Here is a 20,232-nt window from a genome sequence, read left to right as displayed (position 1 = left end):
GAGAAGCGACATCTGCCGAGTGTGCTAGGGACACTCATGACGGCAGAGCTATAGAGTGGTGGGTCCACTTTGCTTTCCACTAGCCAGCAAATACAGAAGGACATCCGAAAGAGGTGTCAGTCTATCTAGCAACATTTGTGGGCTTTCGGCTGGAGGAATTCCTGCGCGAAATGGTGCTATCTCATTTTTGGTGTTTGAAGACATACATATATATATATATATATATATATATATATATTTATTTATTTTTTCTCCATAACTACACTTCTCAAATCTGGGGCATCTATCCGAGATGGCCGTGTCACATTATGTGATGTCTCAGGCACCAACGTGATGAGATCGACCTGGCGCTTTAACTTTGTCATTGTAAGTAGTAAGATGTAATTTGGCAGTTGTCATGTTTTTTCATATGCACTACTGCAAACCCCTTTCCTTACTTAGCCCACTCCCTCCTGAAGCTTTTAGGTGTGATGAGGAAGTGTCCTCTCAGCGGGGATGTAGCTCAGTTGTAGAGCGCATCCTTTCATGTATGAGGACCCGGGGCATTTCCACTTGTTTCTCTTTTTGACTGTCAAATGATCTCTATCCACTAGATGGCCCTTTGAGCACAGTAATCCTCTGGTGGAAATCTTCCCCTGGAAGTCATCTCTTATGGAGAAGCAAAATGCACACTGCTTCAGTGTGACCATGTGGTTTTCCATTCTTGCTCCAGTTTTCCCTGCTCTTTTGCTAGTGCTTCACTCGGCAGAATGTTTTGACCAGAAGAGTTCTCCCTGAAAATTATGTCTGCAGGACAGACACACTGCATACCGAGGGGATGTAGCTCAGTGGTAGAGCACTTGTTTTGCATGTATGAGGCCCCGGGTCCAATCCCTGGCATCTCCAATTGTTTCCCTTTTTTTGACTGTCATATGGTCTCTGTCCACTAGATGGCTCTTTGAGCACGGTAATCCTCTGGTGGAATACTTCCCCTGGAAGTCATCTCTTATGGAGAAGCATAATGCACACTGCTTCAGTGTGACCATGTGCTTTTCCAGTCTTGCTCCCGTTTTCCCTGGTCTTTTGCTAGTGCTTCAGTTGGCAGCATACTTTGACCGGAAGAATTCTCCCAGGAAAAGATGTCTGCAGGACAGACTCACCGCACACCAAGGGGATGTAGCTCAGTGGTAGAGCGCATGCTTCGCATGTATGAGGTCCCGGGTTCAATCCCCGGCACCTCCATTTGCATAAACTTCAGTGTGATTTTGTCCCGGTTATTTTGTATTTCACACTGCAACTCGGGCCATGATTATAGGATCATCGACATTCATATCTATTTGTCTGAGAAAACGCTGGTGCCCGTATCGCAAACCTGCCTGTAATATATCAGTGAGGTTTGCGTCCCTGCCAGTGTCAACATCCTGTATGCCTTCACAATCACTACAAATAGAAATGCACAGAGAGTACCATCACACCACAGTTTTAACCGTGCAGAATCGTGAAAGGATTGGCATTGCCTTGCGTTTCTTTTCAGTCGATTGTTTTGGTTCCGAATGTATAGCTCCACCATTGTACCTTTGTAGCATATGATGGCTAGCTTTAAAAATAATTTGTTTTCACTGGATGTGGCCACAGATGTACCTCTGTTGTCAACCTAAGTTGATCAGGTTCTGTAACTTGTTAGTTTTGAGCTGGAATATCCTACCAGCTCTGCTGCTGGGGCCTATCTCCGGCTTCTAAAAGCAAAAGCCTTGAACATATTGATATTTTTCATTAGTTGATCAGGGGGATTGCAGGGGGGGGCAGCTTTTCTGCATGTTTCTATGGACAACCAGAAACAGGTGGCTCTAAAATGAAGTCCGCCATTTGGAAACTCCAATTCGACAGTTACCATCAGTTCTGGGCGCTGTTAGTCCCAAGCAGCCAGCCAGCATCTGGTAGATTTCATAGGTCCTTGCTGGCAGCGGGGATGTAACTCAGTGGTAGAGCACCTGCTTTGGAAGTATGAGGCCACAGGTTCGATCCCCGGCGTCTCCATATGACATGTTTCTTCAAGTGTGGGCTTTTTCCTGTACATGGGAATTAGGATGATGTGGTCTTTTGCCATACTAAATCCTGTTGCTGAACGTCTTCTCTTTGGAGCCGATGATTGTGGACATGCACGGTGCACCATGCTTCAGTGTGATGTCTGCTTTTTTCATTGGAAGCCTGTTAGCCTGATCTCTTACCGGGATGACACAAAGCAGACTCGTTCAGACAGAGGGGCATTGGCTGAGAATAGTGTCTCCACCGGTCCCCCTGCTAGGCAGTGGTATCATTCTGAGGTGCTGTGCACGCTCACCAACTATCACCCCCTCTGACCTTTCCCACCGCAGAACACCCTGAATGCATTCAGCGGGTTATGCTTCATTCTAGGGCTGCAATGGATCGCCTAGTGGCAAAACCAATGGAAGCACCATTGACCTTCCGCAGAATTCCACTGCTTGTCTGCCTAGAGAAGCGACATCTGCCGAGTGTGCTAGGGACACTCATGACGGCAGAGCTATAGAGTGGTGGGTCCACTTTGCTTTCCACTAGCCAGCAAATACAGAAGGACATCCGAAAGAGGTGTCAGTCTATCTAGCAACATTTGTGGGCTTTCGGCTGGAGGAATTCCTGCGCGAAATGGTGCTATCTCATTTTTGGTGTTTGAAGACATATATATATATATATATATATATATATTTATTTATTTTTTCTCCATAACTACACTTCTCAAATCTGGGGCATCTATCCGAGATGGCCGTGTCACATTATGTGATGTCTCAGGCACCAACGTGATGAGATCGACCTGGCGCTTTAACTTTGTCATTGTAAGTAGTAAGATGTAATTTGGCAGTTGTCATGTTTTTTCATATGCACTACTGCAAACCCCTTTCCTTACTTAGCCCACTCCCTCCTGAAGCTTTTAGGTGTGATGAGGAAGTGTCCTCTCAGCGGGGATGTAGCTCAGTTGTAGAGCGCATGCTTTGCATGTATGAGGACCCGGGGCATTTCCACTTGTTTCTCTTTTTGACTGTCAAATGATCTCTATCCACTAGATGGCCCTTTGAGCACAGTAATCCTCTGGTGGAAATCTTCCCCTGGAAGTCATCTCTTATGGAGAAGCAAAATGCACACTGCTTCAGTGTGACCATGTGGTTTTCCATTCTTGCTCCATTTTTCCCTGCTCTTTTGCTAGTGCTTCACTCGGCAGAATGTTTTGACCAGAAGAGTTCTCCCTGAAAATTATGTCTGCAGGACAGACACACTGCATACCGAGGGGATGTAGCTCAGTGGTAGAGCACTTGTTTTGCATGTATGAGGCCCCGGGTCCAATCCCTGGCATCTCCAATTGTTTCCCTTTTTTTGACTGTCATATGGTCTCTGTCCACTAGATGGCTCTTTGAGCACGGTAATCCTCTGGTGGAATACTTCCCCTGGAAGTCATCTCTTATGGAGAAGCATAATGCACACTGCTTCAGTGTGACCATGTGCTTTTCCAGTCTTGCTCCCGTTTTCCCTGGTCTTTTGCTAGTGCTTCAGTTGGCAGCATACTTTGACCGGAAGAATTCTCCCAGGAAAAGATGTCTGCAGGACAGACTCACCGCACACCAAGGGGATGTAGCTCAGTGGTAGAGCGCATGCTTCGCATGTATGAGGTCCCGGGTTCAATCCCCGGCACCTCCATTTGCATAAACTTCAGTGTGATTTTGTCCCGGTTATTTTGTATTTCACACTGCAACTCGGGCCATGATTATAGGATCATCGACATTCATATCTATTTGTCTGAGAAAACGCTGGTGCCCGTATCGCAAACCTGCCTGTAATATATCAGTGAGGTTTGCGTCCCTGCCAGTGTCAACATCCTGTATGCCTTCACAATCACTACAAATAGAAATGCACAGAGAGTACCATCACACCACAGTTTTAACCGTGCAGAATCGTGAAAGGATTGGCATTGCCTTGCGTTTCTTTTCAGTCGATTGTTTTGGTTCCGAATGTATAGCTCCACCATTGTACCTTTGTAGCATATGATGGCTAGCTTTAAAAATAATTTGTTTTCACTGGATGTGGCCACAGATGTACCTCTGTTGTCAACCTAAGTTGATCAGGTTCTGTAACTTGTTAGTTTTGAGCTGGAATATCCTACCAGCTCTGCTGCTGGGGCCTATCTCCGGCTTCTAAAAGCAAAAGCCTTGAACATATTGATATTTTTCATTAGTTGATCAGGGGGATTGCAGGGGGGGGGGCAGCTTTTCTGCATGTTTCTATGGACAACCAGAAACAGGTGGCTCTAAAATGAAGTCCGCCATTTGGAAACTCAAATTCGACAGTTACCATCAGTTCTGGGCGCTGTTAGTCCCAAGCAGCCAGCCAGCATCTGGTAGATTTCATAGGTCCTTGCTGGCAGCGGGGATGTAACTCAGTGGTAGAGCACCTGCTTTGGAAGTATGAGGCCACAGGTTCGATCCCCGGCATCTCCATATGATATGTTTCTTCAAGTGTGGGCTTTTTCCTGTACATGGGAATTAGGATGATGTGGTCTTTTGCCATACTAAATCCTGTTGCTGAACGTCTTCTCTTTGGAGCCGATGATTGTGGACATGCACGGTGCACCATGCTTCAGTGTGATGTCTGCTTTTTTCATTGGAAGCCTGTTAGCCTGATCTCTTACCGGGATGACACAAAGCAGACTCGTTCAGACAGAGGGGCATTGGCTGAGAATAGTGTCTCCACCGGTCCCCCTGCTAGGCAGTGGTATCATTCTGAGGTGCTGTGCACGCTCACCAACTATCACCCCCTCTGACCTTTCCCACCGCAGAACACCCTGAATGCATTCAGCAGGTTATGCTTCATTCTAGGGCTGCAATGGATCGCCTAGTGGCAAAACCAATGGAAGCACCATTGACCTTCCGCAGAATTCCACTGCTTGTCTGCCTAGAGAAGCGACATCTGCCGAGTGTGCTAGGGACACTCATGACGGCAGAGCTATAGAGTGGTGGGTCCACGTTGCTTTCCACTAGCCAGCAAATACAGAAGGACATCCGAAAGAGGTGTCAGTCTATCTAGCAACATTTGTGGGCTTTCGGCTGGAGGAATTCCTGCGCGAAATGGTGCTATCTCATTTTTGGTGTTTGAAGACATACATATATATATATATATATATATATATATTTATTTATTTTTTCTCCATAACTACACTTCTCAAATCTGGGGCATCTATCCGAGATGGCCGTGTCACATTATGTGATGTCTCAGGCACCAACGTGATGAGATCGACCTGGCGCTTTAACTTTGTCATTGTAAGTAGTAAGATGTAATTTGGCAGTTGTCATGTTTTTTCATATGCACTACTGCAAACCCCTTTCCTTACTTAGCCCACTCCCTCCTGAAGCTTTTAGGTGTGATGAGGAAGTGTCCTCTCAGCGGGGATGTAGCTCAGTTGTAGAGCGCATGCTTTGCATGTATGAGGACCCGGGGCATTTCCACTTGTTTCTCTTTTTGACTGTCAAATGATCTCTATCCACTAGATGGCCCTTTGAGCACAGTAATCCTCTGGTGGAAATCTTCCCCTGGAAGTCATCTCTTATGGAGAAGCAAAATGCACACTGCTTCAGTGTGACCATGTGGTTTTCCATTCTTGCTCCAGTTTTCCCTGCTCTTTTGCTAGTGCTTCACTCGGCAGAATGTTTTGACCAGAAGAGTTCTCCCTGAAAATTATGTCTGCAGGACAGACACACTGCATACCGAGGGGATGTAGCTCAGTGGTAGAGCACTTGTTTTGCATGTATGAGGCCCCGGGTCCAATCCCTGGCATCTCCAATTGTTTCCCTTTTTTTGACTGTCATATGGTCTCTGTCCACTAGATGGCTCTTTGAGCACGGTAATCCTCTGGTGGAATACTTCCCCTGGAAGTCATCTCTTATGGAGAAGCATAATGCACACTGCTTCAGTGTGACCATGTGCTTTTCCAGTCTTGCTCCCGTTTTCCCTGGTCTTTTGCTAGTGCTTCAGTTGGCAGCATACTTTGACCGGAAGAATTCTCCCAGGAAAAGATGTCTGCAGGACAGACTCACCACACACCAAGGGGATGTAGCTCAGTGGTAGAGCGCATGCTTCGCATGTATGAGGTCCCGGGTTCAATCCCCGGCATCTCCATTTGCATAAACTTCAGTGTGATTTTGTCCCGGTTATTTTGTATTTCACACTGCAACTCGGGCCATGATTATAGGATCATCGACATTCATATCTATTTGTCTGAGAAAACGCTGGTGCCCGTATCGCAAACCTGCCTGTAATATATCAGTGAGGTTTGCGTCCCTGCCAGTGTCAACATCCTGTATGCCTTCACAATCACTACAAATAGAAATGCACAGAGAGTACCATCACACCACAGTTTTAACTGTGCAGAATCGTGAAAGGATTGGCATTGCCTTGCGTTTCTTTTCAGTCGATTGTTTTGGTTCCGAATTTATAGCTCCACCATTGTACCTTTGTAGCATATGATGGCTAGCTTTAAAAATAATTTGTTTTCACTGGATGTGGCCACAGATGTACCTCTGTTGTCAACCTAAGTTGATCAGGTTCTGTAACTTGTTAGTTTTGAGCTGGAATATCCTACCAGCTCTGCTGCTGGGGCCTATCTCCGGCTTCTAAAAGCAAAAGCCTTGAACATATTGATATTTTTCATTAGTTGATCAGGGGGATTGCAGGGGGGGGCAGCTTTTCTGCATGTTTCTATGGACAACCAGAAACAGGTGGCTCTAAAATGAAGTCCGCCATTTGGAAACTCCAATTCGACAGTTACCATCAGTTCTGGGCGCTGTTAGTCCCAAGCAGCCAGCCAGCATCTGGTAGATTTCATAGGTCCTTGCTGGCAGCGGGGATGTAACTCAGTGGTAGAGCACCTGCTATGGAAGTATGAGGCCACAGGTTCGATCCCCGGCGTCTCCATATGACATGTTTCTTCAAGTGTGGGCTTTTTCCTGTACATGGGAATTAGGATGATGTGGTCTTTTGCCATACTAAATCCTGTTGCTGAACGTCTTCTCTTTGGAGCCGATGATTGTGGACATGCACGGTGCACCATGCTTCAGTGTGATGTCTGCTTTTTTCATTGGAAGCCTGTTAGCCTGATCTCTTACCGGGATGACACAAAGCAGACTCGTTCAGACAGAGGGGCATTGGCTGAGAATAGTGTCTCCACCGGTCCCCCTGCTAGGCAGTGGTATCATTCTGAGGTGCTGTGCACGCTCACCAACTATCACCCCCTCTGACCTTTCCCACCGCAGAACACCCTGAATGCATTCAGCGGGTTATGCTTCATTCTAGGGCTGCAATGGATCGCCTAGTGGCAAAACCAATGGAAGCACCATTGACCTTCCGCAGAATTCCACTGCTTGTCTGCCTAGAGAAGCGACATCTGCCGAGTGTGCTAGGGACACTCATGACGGCAGAGCTATAGAGTGGTGGGTCCACTTTGCTTTCCACTAGCCAGCAAATACAGAAGGACATCCGAAAGAGGTGTCAGTCTATCTAGCAACATTTGTGGGCTTTCGGCTGGAGGAATTCCTGCGCGAAATGGTGCTATCTCATTTTTGGTGTTTGAAGACATACATATATATATATATATATATATATATATATATTTATTTATTTTTTCTCCATAACTACACTTCTCAAATCTGGGGCATCTATCCGAGATGGCCGTGTCACATTATGTGATGTCTCAGGCACCAACGTGATGAGATCGACCTGGCGCTTTAACTTTGTCATTGTAAGTAGTAAGATGTAATTTGGCAGTTGTCATGTTTTTTCATATGCACTACTGCAAACCCCTTTCCTTACTTAGCCCACTCCCTCCTGAAGCTTTTAGGTGTGATGAGGAAGTGTCCTCTCAGCGGGGATGTAGCTCAGTTGTAGAGCGCATCCTTTCATGTATGAGGACCCGGGGCATTTCCACTTGTTTCTCTTTTTGACTGTCAAATGATCTCTATCCACTAGATGGCCCTTTGAGCACAGTAATCCTCTGGTGGAAATCTTCCCCTGGAAGTCATCTCTTATGGAGAAGCAAAATGCACACTGCTTCAGTGTGACCATGTGGTTTTCCATTCTTGCTCCAGTTTTCCCTGCTCTTTTGCTAGTGCTTCACTCGGCAGAATGTTTTGACCAGAAGAGTTCTCCCTGAAAATTATGTCTGCAGGACAGACACACTGCATACCGAGGGGATGTAGCTCAGTGGTAGAGCACTTGTTTTGCATGTATGAGGCCCCGGGTCCAATCCCTGGCATCTCCAATTGTTTCCCTTTTTTTGACTGTCATATGGTCTCTGTCCACTAGATGGCTCTTTGAGCACGGTAATCCTCTGGTGGAATACTTCCCCTGGAAGTCATCTCTTATGGAGAAGCATAATGCACACTGCTTCAGTGTGACCATGTGCTTTTCCAGTCTTGCTCCCGTTTTCCCTGGTCTTTTGCTAGTGCTTCAGTTGGCAGCATACTTTGACCGGAAGAATTCTCCCAGGAAAAGATGTCTGCAGGACAGACTCACCGCACACCAAGGGGATGTAGCTCAGTGGTAGAGCGCATGCTTCGCATGTATGAGGTCCCGGGTTCAATCCCCGGCACCTCCATTTGCATAAACTTCAGTGTGATTTTGTCCCGGTTATTTTGTATTTCACACTGCAACTCGGGCCATGATTATAGGATCATCGACATTCATATCTATTTGTCTGAGAAAACGCTGGTGCCCGTATCGCAAACCTGCCTGTAATATATCAGTGAGGTTTGCGTCCCTGCCAGTGTCAACATCCTGTATGCCTTCACAATCACTACAAATAGAAATGCACAGAGAGTACCATCACACCACAGTTTTAACCGTGCAGAATCGTGAAAGGATTGGCATTGCCTTGCGTTTCTTTTCAGTCGATTGTTTTGGTTCCGAATGTATAGCTCCACCATTGTACCTTTGTAGCATATGATGGCTAGCTTTAAAAATAATTTGTTTTCACTGGATGTGGCCACAGATGTACCTCTGTTGTCAACCTAAGTTGATCAGGTTCTGTAACTTGTTAGTTTTGAGCTGGAATATCCTACCAGCTCTGCTGCTGGGGCCTATCTCCGGCTTCTAAAAGCAAAAGCCTTGAACATATTGATATTTTTCATTAGTTGATCAGGGGGATTGCAGGGGGGGGCAGCTTTTCTGCATGTTTCTATGGACAACCAGAAACAGGTGGCTCTAAAATGAAGTCCGCCATTTGGAAACTCCAATTCGACAGTTACCATCAGTTCTGGGCGCTGTTAGTCCCAAGCAGCCAGCCAGCATCTGGTAGATTTCATAGGTCCTTGCTGGCAGCGGGGATGTAACTCAGTGGTAGAGCACCTGCTTTGGAAGTATGAGGCCACAGGTTCGATCCCCGGCGTCTCCATATGACATGTTTCTTCAAGTGTGGGCTTTTTCCTGTACATGGGAATTAGGATGATGTGGTCTTTTGCCATACTAAATCCTGTTGCTGAACGTCTTCTCTTTGGAGCCGATGATTGTGGACATGCACGGTGCACCATGCTTCAGTGTGATGTCTGCTTTTTTCATTGGAAGCCTGTTAGCCTGATCTCTTACCGGGATGACACAAAGCAGACTCGTTCAGACAGAGGGGCATTGGCTGAGAATAGTGTCTCCACCGGTCCCCCTGCTAGGCAGTGGTATCATTCTGAGGTGCTGTGCACGCTCACCAACTATCACCCCCTCTGACCTTTCCCACCGCAGAACACCCTGAATGCATTCAGCGGGTTATGCTTCATTCTAGGGCTGCAATGGATCGCCTAGTGGCAAAACCAATGGAAGCACCATTGACCTTCCGCAGAATTCCACTGCTTGTCTGCCTAGAGAAGCGACATCTGCCGAGTGTGCTAGGGACACTCATGACGGCAGAGCTATAGAGTGGTGGGTCCACTTTGCTTTCCACTAGCCAGCAAATACAGAAGGACATCCGAAAGAGGTGTCAGTCTATCTAGCAACATTTGTGGGCTTTCGGCTGGAGGAATTCCTGCGCGAAATGGTGCTATCTCATTTTTGGTGTTTGAAGACATATATATATATATATATATATATATATTTATTTATTTTTTCTCCATAACTACACTTCTCAAATCTGGGGCATCTATCCGAGATGGCCGTGTCACATTATGTGATGTCTCAGGCACCAACGTGATGAGATCGACCTGGCGCTTTAACTTTGTCATTGTAAGTAGTAAGATGTAATTTGGCAGTTGTCATGTTTTTTCATATGCACTACTGCAAACCCCTTTCCTTACTTAGCCCACTCCCTCCTGAAGCTTTTAGGTGTGATGAGGAAGTGTCCTCTCAGCGGGGATGTAGCTCAGTTGTAGAGCGCATGCTTTGCATGTATGAGGACCCGGGGCATTTCCACTTGTTTCTCTTTTTGACTGTCAAATGATCTCTATCCACTAGATGGCCCTTTGAGCACAGTAATCCTCTGGTGGAAATCTTCCCCTGGAAGTCATCTCTTATGGAGAAGCAAAATGCACACTGCTTCAGTGTGACCATGTGGTTTTCCATTCTTGCTCCATTTTTCCCTGCTCTTTTGCTAGTGCTTCACTCGGCAGAATGTTTTGACCAGAAGAGTTCTCCCTGAAAATTATGTCTGCAGGACAGACACACTGCATACCGAGGGGATGTAGCTCAGTGGTAGAGCACTTGTTTTGCATGTATGAGGCCCCGGGTCCAATCCCTGGCATCTCCAATTGTTTCCCTTTTTTTGACTGTCATATGGTCTCTGTCCACTAGATGGCTCTTTGAGCACGGTAATCCTCTGGTGGAATACTTCCCCTGGAAGTCATCTCTTATGGAGAAGCATAATGCACACTGCTTCAGTGTGACCATGTGCTTTTCCAGTCTTGCTCCCGTTTTCCCTGGTCTTTTGCTAGTGCTTCAGTTGGCAGCATACTTTGACCGGAAGAATTCTCCCAGGAAAAGATGTCTGCAGGACAGACTCACCGCACACCAAGGGGATGTAGCTCAGTGGTAGAGCGCATGCTTCGCATGTATGAGGTCCCGGGTTCAATCCCCGGCACCTCCATTTGCATAAACTTCAGTGTGATTTTGTCCCGGTTATTTTGTATTTCACACTGCAACTCGGGCCATGATTATAGGATCATCGACATTCATATCTATTTGTCTGAGAAAACGCTGGTGCCCGTATCGCAAACCTGCCTGTAATATATCAGTGAGGTTTGCGTCCCTGCCAGTGTCAACATCCTGTATGCCTTCACAATCACTACAAATAGAAATGCACAGAGAGTACCATCACACCACAGTTTTAACCGTGCAGAATCGTGAAAGGATTGGCATTGCCTTGCGTTTCTTTTCAGTCGATTGTTTTGGTTCCGAATGTATAGCTCCACCATTGTACCTTTGTAGCATATGATGGCTAGCTTTAAAAATAATTTGTTTTCACTGGATGTGGCCACAGATGTACCTCTGTTGTCAACCTAAGTTGATCAGGTTCTGTAACTTGTTAGTTTTGAGCTGGAATATCCTACCAGCTCTGCTGCTGGGGCCTATCTCCGGCTTCTAAAAGCAAAAGCCTTGAACATATTGATATTTTTCATTAGTTGATCAGGGGGATTGCAGGGGGGGGGGCAGCTTTTCTGCATGTTTCTATGGACAACCAGAAACAGGTGGCTCTAAAATGAAGTCCGCCATTTGGAAATTCAAATTCGACAGTTACCATCAGTTCTGGGCGCTGTTAGTCCCAAGCAGCCAGCCAGCATCTGGTAGATTTCATAGGTCCTTGCTGGCAGCGGGGATGTAACTCAGTGGTAGAGCACCTGCTTTGGAAGTATGAGGCCACAGGTTCGATCCCCGGCATCTCCATATGATATGTTTCTTCAAGTGTGGGCTTTTTCCTGTACATGGGAATTAGGATGATGTGGTCTTTTGCCATACTAAATCCTGTTGCTGAACGTCTTCTCTTTGGAGCCGATGATTGTGGACATGCACGGTGCACCATGCTTCAGTGTGATGTCTGCTTTTTTCATTGGAAGCCTGTTAGCCTGATCTCTTACCGGGATGACACAAAGCAGACTCGTTCAGACAGAGGGGCATTGGCTGAGAATAGTGTCTCCACCGGTCCCCCTGCTAGGCAGTGGTATCATTCTGAGGTGCTGTGCACGCTCACCAACTATCACCCCCTCTGACCTTTCCCACCGCAGAACACCCTGAATGCATTCAGCAGGTTATGCTTCATTCTAGGGCTGCAATGGATCGCCTAGTGGCAAAACCAATGGAAGCACCATTGACCTTCCGCAGAATTCCACTGCTTGTCTGCCTAGAGAAGCGACATCTGCCGAGTGTGCTAGGGACACTCATGACGGCAGAGCTATAGAGTGGTGGGTCCACGTTGCTTTCCACTAGCCAGCAAATACAGAAGGACATCCGAAAGAGGTGTCAGTCTATCTAGCAACATTTGTGGGCTTTCGGCTGGAGGAATTCCTGCGCGAAATGGTGCTATCTCATTTTTGGTGTTTGAAGACATACATATATATATATATATATATATATATATTTATTTATTTTTTCTCCATAACTACACTTCTCAAATCTGGGGCATCTATCCGAGATGGCCGTGTCACATTATGTGATGTCTCAGGCACCAACGTGATGAGATCGACCTGGCGCTTTAACTTTGTCATTGTAAGTAGTAAGATGTAATTTGGCAGTTGTCATGTTTTTTCATATGCACTACTGCAAACCCCTTTCCTTACTTAGCCCACTCCCTCCTGAAGCTTTTAGGTGTGATGAGGAAGTGTCCTCTCAGCGGGGATGTAGCTCAGTTGTAGAGCGCATGCTTTGCATGTATGAGGACCCGGGGCATTTCCACTTGTTTCTCTTTTTGACTGTCAAATGATCTCTATCCACTAGATGGCCCTTTGAGCACAGTAATCCTCTGGTGGAAATCTTCCCCTGGAAGTCATCTCTTATGGAGAAGCAAAATGCACACTGCTTCAGTGTGACCATGTGGTTTTCCATTCTTGCTCCAGTTTTCCCTGCTCTTTTGCTAGTGCTTCACTCGGCAGAATGTTTTGACCAGAAGAGTTCTCCCTGAAAATTATGTCTGCAGGACAGACACACTGCATACCGAGGGGATGTAGCTCAGTGGTAGAGCACTTGTTTTGCATGTATGAGGCCCCGGGTCCAATCCCTGGCATCTCCAATTGTTTCCCTTTTTTTGACTGTCATATGGTCTCTGTCCACTAGATGGCTCTTTGAGCACGGTAATCCTCTGGTGGAATACTTCCCCTGGAAGTCATCTCTTATGGAGAAGCATAATGCACACTGCTTCAGTGTGACCATGTGCTTTTCCAGTCTTGCTCCCGTTTTCCCTGGTCTTTTGCTAGTGCTTCAGTTGGCAGCATACTTTGACCGGAAGAATTCTCCCAGGAAAAGATGTCTGCAGGACAGACTCACCACACACCAAGGGGATGTAGCTCAGTGGTAGAGCGCATGCTTCGCATGTATGAGGTCCCGGGTTCAATCCCCGGCATCTCCATTTGCATAAACTTCAGTGTGATTTTGTCCCGGTTATTTTGTATTTCACACTGCAACTCGGGCCATGATTATAGGATCATCGACATTCATATCTATTTGTCTGAGAAAACGCTGGTGCCCGTATCGCAAACCTGCCTGTAATATATCAGTGAGGTTTGCGTCCCTGCCAGTGTCAACATCCTGTATGCCTTCACAATCACTACAAATAGAAATGCACAGAGAGTACCATCACACCACAGTTTTAACCGTGCAGAATCGTGAAAGGATTGGCATTGCCTTGCGTTTCTTTTCAGTCGATTGTTTTGGTTCCGAATGTATAGCTCCACCATTGTACCTTTGTAGCATATGATGGCTAGCTTTAAAAATAATTTGTTTTCACTGGATGTGGCCACAGATGTACCTCTGTTGTCAACCTAAGTTGATCAGGTTCTGTAACTTGTTAGTTTTGAGCTGGAATATCCTACCAGCTCTGCTGCTGGGGCCTATCTCCGGCTTCTAAAAGCAAAAGCCTTGAACATATTGATATTTTTCATTAGTTGATCAGGGGGATTGCAGGGGGGGGGCAGCTTTTCTGCATGTTTCTATGGACAACCAGAAACAGGTGGCTCTAAAATGAAGTCCGCCATTTGGAAACTCAAATTCGACAGTTACCATCAGTTCTGGGCGCTGTTAGTCCCAAGCAGCCAGCCAGCATCTGGTAGATTTCATAGGTCCTTGCTGGCAGCGGGGATGTAACTCAGTGGTAGAGCACCTGCTTTGGAAGTATGAGGCCACAGGTTCGATCCCCGGCATCTCCATATGATATGTTTCTTCAAGTGTGGGCTTTTTCCTGTACATGGGAATTAGGATGATGTGGTCTTTTGCCATACTAAATCCTGTTGCTGAACGTCTTCTCTTTGGAGCCGATGATTGTGGACATGCACGGTGCACCATGCTTCAGTGTGATGTCTGCTTTTTTCATTGGAAGCCTGTTAGCCTGATCTCTTACCGGGATGACACAAAGCAGACTCGTTCATACAGAGGGGCATTGGCTGAGAATAGTGTCTCCACCGGTCCCCCTGCTAGGCAGTGGTATCATTCTGAGGTGCTGTGCACGCTCACCAACTATCACCCCCTCTGACCTTTCCCACCGCAGAACACCCTGAATGCATTCAGCGGGTTATGCTTCATTCTAGCGCTGCAATGGATCGCCTAGTGGCAAAACCAATGGAAGCACCATTGACCTTCCGCAGAATTCCACTGCTTGTCTGCCTAGAGAAGCGACATCTGCCGAGTGTGCTAGGGACACTCATGACGGCAGAGCTATAGAGTGGTTGGTCCACTTTGCTTTCCACTAGCCAGCAAATACAGAAGGACATCCGAAAGAGGTGTCAGTCTATCTAGCAACATTTGTGGGCTTTCGGCTGGAGGAATTCCTGCGCGAAATGGTGCTATCTCATTTTTGGTGTTTGAAGACATACATATATATATATATATATATATATTTATTTATTTTTTCTCCATAACTACACTTCTCAAATCTGGGGCATCTATCCGAGATGGCCGTGTCACATTATGTGATGTCTCAGGCACCAACGTGATGAGATCGACCTGGCGCTTTAACTTTGTCATTGTAAGTAGTAAGATGTAATTTGGCAGTTGTCATGTTTTTTCATATGCACTACTGCAAACCCCTTTCCTTACTTAGCCCACTCCCTCCTGAAGCTTTTAGGTGTGATGAGGAAGTGTCCTCTCAGCGGGGATGTAGCTCAGTTGTAGAGCGCATGCTTTGCATGTATGAGGACCCGGGGCATTTCCACTTGTTTCTCTTTTTGACTGTCAAATGATCTCTATCCACTAGATGGCCCTTTGAGCACAGTAATCCTCTGGTGGAAATCTTCCCCTGGAAGTCATCTCTTATGGAGAAGCAAAATGCACACTGCTTCAGTGTGACCATGTGGTTTTCCATTCTTGCTCCAGTGTTCCCTGCTCTTTTGCTAGTGCTTCACTCGGCAGAATGTTTTGACCAGAAGAGTTCTCCCTGAAAATTATGTCTGCAGGACAGACACACTGCATACCGAGGGGATGTAGCTCAGTGGTAGAGCACTTGTTTTGCATGTATGAGGCCCCGGGTCCAATCCCTGGCATCTCCAATTGTTTCCCTTTTTTTGACTGTCATATGGTCTCTGTCCACTAGATGGCTCTTTGAGCACGGTAATCCTCTGGTGGAATACTTCCCCTGGAAGTCATCTCTTATGGAGAAGCATAATGCACACTGCTTCAGTGTGACCATGTGCTTTTCCAGTCTTGCTCCCGTTTTCCCTGGTCTTTTGCTAGTGCTTCAGTTGGCAGCATACTTTGACCGGAAGAATTCTCCCAGGAAAAGATGTCTGCAGGACAGACTCACCGCACACCAAGGGGATGTAGCTCAGTGGTAGAGCGCATGCTTCGCATGTATGAGGTCCCGGGTTCAATCCCCGGCACCTCCATTTGCATAAACTTCAGTGTGATTTTGTCCCGGTTATTTTGTATTTCACACTGCAACTCGGGCCATGATTATAGGATCATCGACATTCATATCTATTTGTCTGAGAAAACGCTGGTGCCCGTATCGCAAACCTGCCTGTAATATATCAGTGAGGTTTGCGTCCCTGCCAGTGTCAACATCCTGTATGCCTTCACAATCACTACAAATAGAAATGCACAGAGAGTACCATCACACCACAGTTTTAACCGTGCAGAATCGTGAAAGGATTGGCATTGCCTTGCGTTTCTTTTCAGTCGATTGTTTTGGTTCCGAATGTATAGCTCCACCATTGTACCTTTGTAGCATATGATGGCTAGCTTTAAAAATAATTTGTTTTCACTGGATGTGGCCACAGATGTACCTCTGTTGTCAACCTAAGTTGATCAGGTTCTGTAACTTGTTAGTTTTGAGCTGGAATATCCTACCAGCTCTGCTGCTGGGGCCTATCTCCGGCTTCTAAAAGCAAAAGCCTTGAACATATTGATATTTTTCATTAGTTGATCAGGGGGATTGCAGGGGGGGGCAGCTTTTCTGCATGTTTCTATGGACAACCAGAAACAGGTGGCTCTAAAATGAAGTCCGCCATTTGGAAACTCCAATTCGACAGTTACCATCAGTTCTGGGCGCTGTTAGTCCCAAGCAGCCAGCCAGCATCTGGTAGATTTCATAGGTCCTTGCTGGCAGCGGGGATGTAACTCAGTGGTAGAGCACCTGCTTTGGAAGTATGAGGCCACAGGTTCGATCCCCGGCGTCTCCATATGACATGTTTCTTCAAGTGTGGGCTTTTTCCTGTACATGGGAATTAGGATGATGTGGTCTTTTGCCATACTAAATCCTGTTGCTGAACGTCTTCTCTTTGGAGCCGATGATTGTGGACATGCACGGTGCACCATGCTTCAGTGTGATGTCTGCTTTTTTCATTGGAAGCCTGTTAGCCTGATCTCTTACCGGGATGACACAAAGCAGACTCGTTCAGACAGAGGGGCATTGGCTGAGAATAGTGTCTCCACCGGTCCCCCTGCTAGGCAGTGGTATCATTCTGAGGTGCTGTGCACGCTCACCAACTATCACCCCCTCTGACCTTTCCCACCGCAGAACACCCTGAATGCATTCAGCGGGTTATGCTTCATTCTAGGGCTGCAATGGATCGCCTAGTGGCAAAACCAATGGAAGCACCATTGACCTTCCGCAGAATTCCACTGCTTGTCTGCCTAGAGAAGCGACATCTGCCGAGTGTGCTAGGGACACTCATGACGGCAGAGCTATAGAGTGGTGGGTCCACTTTGCTTTCCACTAGCCAGCAAATACAGAAGGACATCCGAAAGAGGTGTCAGTCTATCTAGCAACATTTGTGGGCTTTCGGCTGGAGGAATTCCTGCGCGAAATGGTGCTATCTCATTTTTGGTGTTTGAAGACATACATATATATATATATATATATATATATTTATTTATTTTTTCTCCATAACTACACTTCTCAAATCTGGGGCATCTATCCGAGATGGCCGTGTCACATTATGTGATGTCTCAGGCACCAACGTGATGAGATCGACCTGGCGCTTTAACTTTGTCATTGTAAGTAGTAAGATGTAATTTGGCAGTTGTCATGTTTTTTCATATGCACTACTGCAAACCCCTTTCCTTACTTAGCCCACTCCCTCCTGAAGCTTTTAGGTGTGATGAGGAAGTGTCCTCTCAGCGGGGATGTAGCTCAGTTGTAGAGCGCATGCTTTGCATGTATGAGGACCCGGGGCATTTCCACTTGTTTCTCTTTTTGACTGTCAAATGATCTCTATCCACTAGATGGCCCTTTGAGCACAGTAATCCTCTGGTGGAAATCTTCCCCTGGAAGTCATCTCTTATGGAGAAGCAAAATGCACACTGCTTCAGTGTGACCATGTGGTTTTCCATTCTTGCTCCATTTTTCCCTGCTCTTTTGCTAGTGCTTCACTCGGCAGAATGTTTTGACCAGAAGAGTTCTCCCTGAAAATTATGTCTGCAGGACAGACACACTGCATACCGAGGGGATGTAGCTCAGTGGTAGAGCACTTGTTTTGCATGTATGAGGCCCCGGGTCCAATCCCTGGCATCTCCAATTGTTTCCCTTTTTTTGACTGTCATATGGTCTCTGTCCACTAGATGGCTCTTTGAGCACGGTAATCCTCTGGTGGAATACTTCCCCTGGAAGTCATCTCTTATGGAGAAGCATAATGCACACTGCTTCAGTGTGACCATGTGCTTTTCCAGTCTTGCTCCCGTTTTCCCTGGTCTTTTGCTAGTGCTTCAGTTGGCAGCATACTTTGACCGGAAGAATTCTCCCAGGAAAAGATGTCTGCAGGACAGACTCACCGCACACCAAGGGGATGTAGCTCAGTGGTAGAGCGCATGCTTCGCATGTATGAGGTCCCGGGTTCAATCCCCGGCACCTCCATTTGCATAAACTTCAGTGTGATTTTGTCCCGGTTATTTTGTATTTCACACTGCAACTCGGGCCATGATTATAGGATCATCGACATTCATATCTATTTGTCTGAGAAAACGCTGGTGCCCGTATCGCAAACCTGCCTGTAATATATCAGTGAGGTTTGCGTCCCTGCCAGTGTCAACATCCTGTATGCCTTCACAATCACTACAAATAGAAATGCACAGAGAGTACCATCACACCACAGTTTTAACTGTGCAGAATCGTGAAAGGATTGGCATTGCCTTGCGTTTCTTTTCAGTCGATTGTTTTGGTTCCGAATGTATAGCTCCACCATTGTACCTTTGTAGCATATGATGGCTAGCTTTAAAAATAATTTGTTTTCACTGGATGTGGCCACAGATGTACCTCTGTTGTCAACCTAAGTTGATCAGGTTCTGTAACTTGTTAGTTTTGAGCTGGAATATCCTACCAGCTCTGCTGCTGGGGCCTATCTCCGGCTTCTAAAAGCAAAAGCCTTGAACATATTGATATTTTTCATTAGTTGATCAGGGGGATTGCAGGGGGGGGCAGCTTTTCTGCATGTTTCTATGGACAACCAGAAACAGGTGGCTCTAAAATGAAGTCCGCCATTTGGAAACTCCAATTCGACAGTTACCATCAGTTCTGGGCGCTGTTAGTCCCAAGCAGCCAGCCAGCATCTGGTAGATTTCATAGGTCCTTGCTGGCAGCGGGGATGTAACTCAGTGGTAGAGCACCTGCTTTGGAAGTATGAGGCCACAGGTTCGATCCCCGGCGTCTCCATATGACATGTTTCTTCAAGTGTGGGCTTTTTCCTGTACATGGGAATTAGGATGATGTGGTCTTTTGCCATACTAAATCCTGTTGCTGAACGTCTTCTCTTTGGAGCCGATGATTGTGGACATGCACGGTGCACCATGCTTCAGTGTGATGTCTGCTTTTTTCATTGGAAGCCTGTTAGCCTGATCTCTTACCGGGATGACACAAAGCAGACTCGTTCAGACAGAGGGGCATTGGCTGAGAATAGTGTCTCCACCGGTCCCCCTGCTAGGCAGTGGTATCATTCTGAGGTGCTGTGCACGCTCACCAACTATCACCCCCTCTGACCTTTCCCACCGCAGAACACCCTGAATGCATTCAGCGGGTTATGCTTCATTCTAGGGCTGCAATGGATCGCCTAGTGGCAAAACCAATGGAAGCACCATTGACCTTCCGCAGAATTCCACTGCTTGTCTGCCTAGAGAAGCGACATCTGCCGAGTGTGCTAGGGACACTCATGACGGCAGAGCTATAGAGTGGTGGGTCCACTTTGCTTTCCACTAGCCAGCAAATACAGAAGGACATCCGAAAGAGGTGTCAGTCTATCTAGCAACATTTGTGGGCTTTCGGCTGGAGGAATTCCTGCGCGAAATGGTGCTATCTCATTTTTGGTGTTTGAAGACATACATATATATATATATATATATATATATATATTTATTTATTTTTTCTCCATAACTACACTTCTCAAATCAGGGGCATCTATCCGAGATGGCCGTGTCACATTATGTGATGTCTCAGGCACCAACGTGATGAGATCGACCTGGCGCTTTAACTTTGTCATTGTAAGTAGTAAGATGTAATTTGGCAGTTGTCATGTTTTTTCATATGCACTACTGCAAACCCCTTTCCTTACTTAGCCCACTCCCTCCTGAAGCTTTTAGGTGTGATGAGGA

At 46.4% G+C, this 20,232-nt stretch overlaps 8 non-coding genes across 8 annotated transcripts; all 8 read left to right on the top strand.

Annotated features, from left to right (window-relative positions):
* The first annotated feature begins 1,149 nt into the window (after nt 1–1,149).
* On the top strand, nt 1,150–1,221 carry TRNAA-CGC (transfer RNA alanine (anticodon CGC)). Its single transcript has one exon. It is a non-coding gene; the product is annotated as a tRNA-Ala (tRNA).
* Nucleotides 1,222–3,615: 2,394 nt separating this feature from the next.
* TRNAA-CGC (transfer RNA alanine (anticodon CGC)) lies at nt 3,616–3,687 on the top strand. Its single transcript has one exon. It is a non-coding gene; the product is annotated as a tRNA-Ala (tRNA).
* A 2,400-nt stretch (nt 3,688–6,087) lies between these two features.
* Nucleotides 6,088–6,159, top strand: TRNAA-CGC (transfer RNA alanine (anticodon CGC)). Its single transcript has one exon. It is a non-coding gene; the product is annotated as a tRNA-Ala (tRNA).
* A 2,401-nt stretch (nt 6,160–8,560) lies between these two features.
* Nucleotides 8,561–8,632, top strand: TRNAA-CGC (transfer RNA alanine (anticodon CGC)). The gene has a single exon. It is a non-coding gene; the product is annotated as a tRNA-Ala (tRNA).
* Nucleotides 8,633–11,026: 2,394 nt separating this feature from the next.
* Nucleotides 11,027–11,098, top strand: TRNAA-CGC (transfer RNA alanine (anticodon CGC)). Its single transcript has one exon. It is a non-coding gene; the product is annotated as a tRNA-Ala (tRNA).
* Nucleotides 11,099–13,498: 2,400 nt separating this feature from the next.
* On the top strand, nt 13,499–13,570 carry TRNAA-CGC (transfer RNA alanine (anticodon CGC)). Its single transcript has one exon. It is a non-coding gene; the product is annotated as a tRNA-Ala (tRNA).
* A 2,395-nt stretch (nt 13,571–15,965) lies between these two features.
* TRNAA-CGC (transfer RNA alanine (anticodon CGC)) lies at nt 15,966–16,037 on the top strand. The gene has a single exon. It is a non-coding gene; the product is annotated as a tRNA-Ala (tRNA).
* A 2,396-nt stretch (nt 16,038–18,433) lies between these two features.
* Nucleotides 18,434–18,505, top strand: TRNAA-CGC (transfer RNA alanine (anticodon CGC)). The gene has a single exon. It is a non-coding gene; the product is annotated as a tRNA-Ala (tRNA).
* Nucleotides 18,506–20,232: the final 1,727 nt, after the last annotated feature.

Source organism: Ambystoma mexicanum (genome assembly GCF_040938575.1).
Source record: "Ambystoma mexicanum isolate Mex_15411 chromosome 12 unlocalized genomic scaffold, UKY_AmexF1_1 Mex_chr12_unloc.1, whole genome shotgun sequence".
Lineage (NCBI taxonomy): Eukaryota > Metazoa > Chordata > Amphibia > Caudata > Ambystomatidae > Ambystoma > Ambystoma mexicanum.
The sequence above is the reverse complement of the archived record's forward strand: the minus strand, read 5'-3'. Positions and strand labels throughout refer to the sequence as shown.